General features: G+C 39.9%; 1 long non-coding RNA gene across 1 annotated transcript; it reads right to left on the reverse strand.

The window, feature by feature from the left end:
• Positions 1 to 883: 883 nt before the first annotated feature.
• LOC122557506 lies at positions 884 to 3,558 on the reverse strand. The gene is made up of 3 exons (XR_006313858.1): positions 3,431 to 3,558; positions 2,660 to 2,845; positions 884 to 1,524 (listed from the first exon to the last, which is right to left on the reverse strand). It is a non-coding gene; the product is annotated as an uncharacterized LOC122557506 (long non-coding RNA).
• Between the last annotated feature and the right edge of the window lie 3,538 nt (positions 3,559 to 7,096).

Here is a 7,096-nt window from a genome sequence, read left to right on the forward strand (position 1 = left end):
TTTCTCTCCTTACAGATGCTGCCAGACCTGCTGAGATTTTCCAGCATTTTCTCTTTTTTGGTTTGAAAGACAGTCTCTTTCTGCAAGCGATCAGAGAATTTTCTTTAAACTGATCCTAATCTTATCAAGATAACCCTCATACTTGCAATTAAATTTCAGGTGGTGTAATGAAGACAAAAGTTTCAAATTATTCAATGGTCTGTTGAATGCAACAATGGAAAAAATGTAACTTGTCTCTTGTTGATGACTTAAGGTGAATTCATAAGTACCTGTTTTATTAACTTGCTGGTTTCCACATTAACAATGTTAATTGAGGACAGAAATTTAGACAATTGACCTATGTTGAACATTATCAAATGTCCTCTCCAAGGAAGAACAGCTAGTCTTCCTGGTCCATTTATGTTAGTTGATGGAGAGGCATGATCTCATTGTGCAGAATTTGCCTCCTGCAGAGGCAGTGATAGAATGTTCAGATATTGATGATAAATGGAAAAGGTGGAAAGGTGAAACCTGTCTCATTGAGAATGGATGGGGCCTAGAGACTCTGAATATTTTTACTGTTCATGTAGGAAAATAAGTGCTGGATAAGCACCAGAGATTCAACTGTTTATTTACATTAAGAAAAATTCTTATTATTTTAACAGTCTTAATATTGATTAAATTAGATTTCCTACAGTATGGAAACAGGCCGTTTGGCCCAACAAATCCACACCGACCCTCCGAAGAGCAACCCACCCAGACCTATTCCCCTACATTTACCCCTGACTAGTGTACCTAACGCTATGGACAATTTAGCATGACCAATTTACCTAACCTGCACATCTTTGGATTGTGGGAGGAAACCGCATGCAGAAATGGGGAGAATGTGCAAACTCCACACAGACAGTTGCCTGGGGTGGGAATTGAACCCGGATCACTGGTTCTGTGAGGCAGCAATGCTAACCACTGAGCCACCATGTGCCCCAGAAAGTTACTGAAGGAATGAAGTGCTGGGCAGCGCCTGTAGTTAACTGGACATGAACATGCGACCAGACAGATTTCAAGGAAATTGAAGTAACTACTGAGCTAAAGCCAGTGCCGAAAATGTGGTTAGTGATGTCATGATATCTTACAAGCTGCCCATTAGTTTAATATAACGAGAATGTAACATCCATTTTGAAATAAACATTTTGTGTTGGGCACAGAAAGGCTCTGTAACATCTTAATAATAACCATTCCAACAGCTATTCAGTTCACAAAGTGCACTTAATTCACTCTGGGTCTTGTAAGCACGTGTACACATACATATGCAGATATTGGAGTCTCGCCAGTTGTATGCTTGTCAGCCTCGCCCAGCACTGGACAATGTTCAGCTGTGTTTCAGCTCTGCACTTGGGGTATTTGACAAACTGACACTGTTTTAAATTGAGTGTCTGAATTCAGCTTGTCAAATACACTCAGTGCAGAAGCTGTGATCACTTGACTCATGGATGGAAAGTTATTTTATCTTGGGTTATCTTGAATTTATCTTGGGTTTCTTGGTATCTGAAATAACAGTAAAGAATAAATACTGGAACATGGATTTCAAATTATTATCGTGCTTAACTTTAGAAAAAAATTGATACAAGCTAAATACAAAAATGACCAAGCCATGAATTGCATAACATTCCAAATTTTCCAATCACTCTGATGCATTGTTAAAGAATAGAAGTTATGGACTTGTTTTAATCCTTTTGGTTTTATCATAGATGTAAAACCATATTTTAACAACTCAACTATGAGAGAGAAAATAGTGATATTTGTTGTGGCCTAGTACATCACCTGTAAGCAATGTTTGGGCGGCAGTTGTGTTCAAGTGCAAATATGAAGGCTGGATGATGGTATTTTGTAATCAGTGAGGATAGCAAAATAAATGCCACTGATTATTCTGGACACAGATATAGATCATAAATGAAGAAAAATAACTGGAAGCATGTTAGGTACATGCAACACTATGTATTTGAGAAAAATGGAGTCATCTTACAATAAGGTTTTTATAGAGTGAACATAATGTTACTTCCTGTGAGACTGCATGTTGTGTTAAGAGCTGTGGGCCATCACTTATATTGACGTTTGCATGTTACTTCCTGGGTATACGACACTCCTGTGGCTCATATGTGCCTGAAGAACTGTAATGAAACTAAAATGTATTTAAAATAAAGCAGAGAACTGTAGCTGCTGGAGATCTGAAACCAAAACAGAAATTGCTGAAGACACTCAGCAGGTCTGGCAGCATGTTTATAGAGAAAACAGAGTTAATGTTTCGAGTTTCCAAGTGACAAGGGTCACTGGACTCAGTGCTAACTCTGTTTTCTCTACATAGATGCTGCCAGACCTGTTGAGTTTCTTCATCAATTTCAGTTTGTTTCTCAAAAAGTATTAGTTCCCCCTAGAGTGTAGTTCTGTGGTCAAGAACAGCTCTTTGGTACTCACCTAGAATCACCTTTATCCAGATTTCAGCCTTGGGTAAAGGCTATCAAAGTATTCCTTTGATTCTCATTATGTTTATAAATTTACATTCAGCAGGCAATCATGACCCCTGGTCAATACTTCCCACTCCTAACCCAGGGCTACTGGGATCAACAATATTAAACTAACTATTGCCCCAGTTGTATCTTTATGGATTGAATATAGACCTTACTTTTAGGGTGCAGTACTATAGTGCGTGGTGTCTTTGCTGAATGGGTCATGAGGAGAGCACAAATGTTTTTCTCTCTTGTCGAGCTTCAGAAATATGGAAGTCACATTTCTCTTTTGTCTTCTGAAGAAACAAAGGGAATGAAGTATCCGTTCCTCTGTAGTTTTCAAATATGTATTTTGTATCATTCTATGAAGAAAAAATAGTTTATTTGTTCCTTTACTTAAGCTCATTAAAATATGACAAATAATGTAAAAACAACTATGAAGCTGTGTAACCATTTTTACCCATGTTATTTATACCAACACGGAATTGCCAACTCTAGGCTAACTTCCACTTTATTGTCGTCTTCTTCCTCTTGCCTCCTTTATGTAGGGGATTCAACCAAATTTCTCTAAGGGACATAAAGCCTTTCTTAAAAATGACTTAAACCAGGTCTGTACATTTCCACCTTATTTAAGTTTCATAAAATCCTTCTTTATAAGTTGAGCCAAAGCACGTTGCACAATTATTAAAACATTATTTTGGAGCTAGTCTGGGGATTTCTGATGTAGACACTTGCGTAGGAAAGTAGCATGTTCCATAAACCTGCACAGATACCCATCAAATTAATGAGAATTAAATTGATGAAAAATTATTTAAATTAACTTTGATTAAGGAAATTTTAAAATCAATTGTCTGAATATTAGAGTTTCCCAATAATTACAAAGTATTATTTTTGATGATAACCATTAATTTCATACCTGCATAGCTATATGTAACAGTCAAACCTACCAGAAGAATGGAGTCTGCTTCAGCTGTGGTGTTCAGTCTGTGGATAAATGAAGGCAGGCGGACTACCATCTGGTAATGAAGCAAATGTTTTTCAACTTCTTCAATATGCGTGGTTCTCTGAAATACAGAAGGTTGTCATATCGAACCCTTAAATCCCCAGCAGGAAACTCAAAATGAGGAAGATAACTCTGAGGTTTTGTTTGCAGGAAATATCTGTATGAGAAGTGACAAGATGACACAGTCTATTGTGAAACCAGAGGCTGAAGTGTTTTCTTTTCAACCTATACCAATATATAGGAGTTTCAAGCTCTAAGTCCAACCTGTTTTATATCTTCACTGAGAACACCACCATCCGCAAGTTCCCCTTCAAGACTTGGAACTGTATTGTCATTCCTCTATCATTGCTTTGTCAAAATCCTGTAATTCTGCAGCTAACAGCATTGTGGGAGTACCTTTGCTAAGTGTACTGCAACGATTCAAGTAGGAGGCTCATTCCCACCTTCTCAAGGGCAGTTAGGGATGGACAAAAATTGCTGGCCTCACCAACAAGATTCACATCTCACATGGATGAAATAAGTTCAAACTGGAATTACAATTAGATTAGATTACTTACAGTGTAGAAACAGGCCCTTCGGCCCAACAAGTCCACACCGACCCGCCAAAGCGCAACCCACCCAGACCCGTTCCCCTATGTTTACCCCTTCACCTAACACTACGGTCAATTTAGCATGGCCAATTCACCTAACCTGCACATTTTTGGATTGTGGGAGGAAACCGGAGCACCCAGAGGAAACCCACACAGACATGGGGAGAATGTGCAAACTCCACACAGTCAGTCGCCTGAGGTGGGAATTGAACCCAGATCTCTAGCACTGTGAGGCAGCAGTGCTAACCACTGTGCCACCGTGCCGGCCACAATTATTTGAATTCTTTTGAAAAAATATTTGTATAGAAAATGTGCTGAGTGTTGTTAAAGTTCAAGGAGGTATACCCAAATTTAGGTATTGTTCAATCCAATTTCTCCCCCTCTTCCCTAAATTTGCATATCCTTTGCTCAGCTATCAGATTATAAGCAACAGAAGCAACAACACTTCTGTCGAAGTCCTTTATATATTTTTCATACCGTCTCTCAACTCTCAAATGTTGATAGTAAACCCAATAGTTAATTCACTACTTTATGTGATCAAGGACTCTTGCTCTCAATGAAGATATTCACCAGGAAATGCCAAAAATAATTCTCCCTCTCTAAAATTATTTATTCAGAGTGACTTGTAGTCACTGTATTTTGCTTTCTCAAGTTCCTAATCTACAAATCGCTCTGTAACAAATAAGGCAGAGTGCTTAGAAACTGGGATAGTTCAATTGAATGTGAGAGATCTGGGCCATTCTTGATTCAGAATTTCCATGGTCCTAGAAGGATCAGCTTACACTGACCTGGCATTTGCACAGCAAGGGATATGCGCTCCTTGCCTGAAGATCCGTTGTTAGGATGCCATAGGAGGAAACATTAAGGAAGGAGCTTGAGTGCTTGCTCCTTAGAGAGGCATTAATTCCTGTAATTACACTTGGCATCCCATTGGTTTTGGACGTAGTAATTGGGATTATTACAGGCTGAATACTCCAATCAATTAGAGGAGCGCCGTGGAAGTGTTCTGTTCTATGGCAGTGTTGTTAGTTGGCATCCCATCAATACACTTTGAAGTTCTTTGAACCTCAAACAATTGCCTGGATGGGTTTCCAGGATTATCTGCATTCTGTGTGAAGCTGCCTGCTGAGTTGCAGGTGTGGATGCTGGACTCCAACATTCATCATGTTAACCATGCAATTAGGAGCCATTTCCTCTGCCTACAAACTCAGGGCATGGTTAGGAACATGGGACTGAGATATCATAGCAATTACAGAAACGTTGCTCAGGGATGAACAGGACTGGCAGCTTACTGTTCCAGGATACAAATGCTATAGGAAGGACAGAAAATGAGGCAAGAGAGGAAGGGGAGTGATGTTTTTGATAAGGGATAGCCTTACAGCTGTACTTAGAGAAGATATTCCCAGAAATATATCGAGGGAAGTTATTTGGGTCAAACGAGAAAGGGATGATCACCTTATTGGGATTGTATTATAGACCCCCCTAATTGTCAGTGGGAAATTGAGAAATAAATTTGTAAGGAGACTTCAGTTATCTGTAAGAATAGTAGAGTTGTTATGGTAGAGGATTTTAACTTTCCAAACATAGACTGGGACTGCCATAGTGTTAAGGGTTTAGATGGAGAGGAATTTGTTAAGGGTGTACAAGAAAATTTCTGATTCAGTATGTGGATGTACCTACTAGAGAAGGTGCAAAACTTGACCTACTCTTGGGAAATAAGGCAGGGCAGGAGACTGAGGTGTCAGTGGCACTTTGGGGCCAGCGACCATAATTCTATTAGATTTAAAATAGTGATGAAAAAAAATAGACCAGATCTAAAAGTTGAAGTTCTAAATTGGAGGAAGGCTAATTTTGACGGTATTAGGCAAGAACGTTCAAAAGCTGATCGGGTGCAGATGTTTGCAGGTAAAGGGACGGCTGGAAAATGGGAAGCCTTCAGAAATCTGATAACGAGAGTCCAGAGTGAAAAGAAAGGCTGGTAGGTATAGGGAATGCTGGATGACTAAAGAAATTGAGGGTTTGGTTAGAAAAAGAAGGAAGCATATGTCAGGTATAGACAGGAGAGATTGAGTGAATCCTTAGAGAGTATAAAGACAGCAGGAGTATACTTAAGAGGGAAATCAGGAGGGAAAAAAGGGGCATGAGATAGCTTTGGCAAATAGGGTTAAGGAGAATCCAAAGGGTTTTTACAAATACATTAAGGACAAAAGGGTAACTAGAGAGCGAATAGGGCCCCTCAAAGATCAGCAAGGTGGCCTTTGTGTGGAGTCACAGGAAATGGGGGAGATACTAAACGAGTATTTTACATCAGTATTTACTGTGGAGATGGGCCTGGAAGATATAGAAAGTGGGGAAATAGATGGTGACATCTTGAAAAATGTCCATATTACAGAGGAGGAAATGCTGGATGTCTTGAGATGTATAAAGGTGGATGTGCCCAGGACCTGATCAGGTGTACCCTAGACCTCTATGGGAGGCTAGGGAAGTGATTGCTGGGCCTAGATTAGAGTGAAGGATTTTGAGAGAACCATTGCTGGTGTTTTTGAATCTGTAGTCTGTATTGTTTGTCCTGTTTGGTTCTGAACTCTGCTGGTTTAAAGCTAGTCCGGAGTCCGTGTGGGATGAGTTGGTTACGGAGGCAGGCACTGAGAAAGCAAATGTGGCTGTGGTAGTGAGTCTGTTTCAGGACATGGTTGAAGAGTTTCAGGGCAGAGGAGATGACCTGGGGGTTGCAGTGAGAGAGCGACTCACTGAGATTCTTGTAGAGAAAGGAGTAAAACTTCTTCAAGGCAGGCATCCTTGCAAGAGGATTCGCAGTAGTGTTAAAATCATCCAGACAAAAACAATGACTGCAGATGCTGGAAACCAGAGTCTAGATAAGGTTGGCTAATCTGGTACCATTGTTTAAGAAAGGTGGTAAGGACAAACCAGGGAACTATAGACCAGTGAGCCTGATATCAGTGGTGGGCAAATTGTTGGAAGGAATCCTGAAGAATAGGGTTTACACCTCCTTGGAAAGG

The sequence above is a fragment of the Chiloscyllium plagiosum genome, chromosome 15 (assembly GCF_004010195.1).
Source record: "Chiloscyllium plagiosum isolate BGI_BamShark_2017 chromosome 15, ASM401019v2, whole genome shotgun sequence".
Classification (NCBI taxonomy): Eukaryota; Metazoa; Chordata; class Chondrichthyes; order Orectolobiformes; family Hemiscylliidae; genus Chiloscyllium; species Chiloscyllium plagiosum.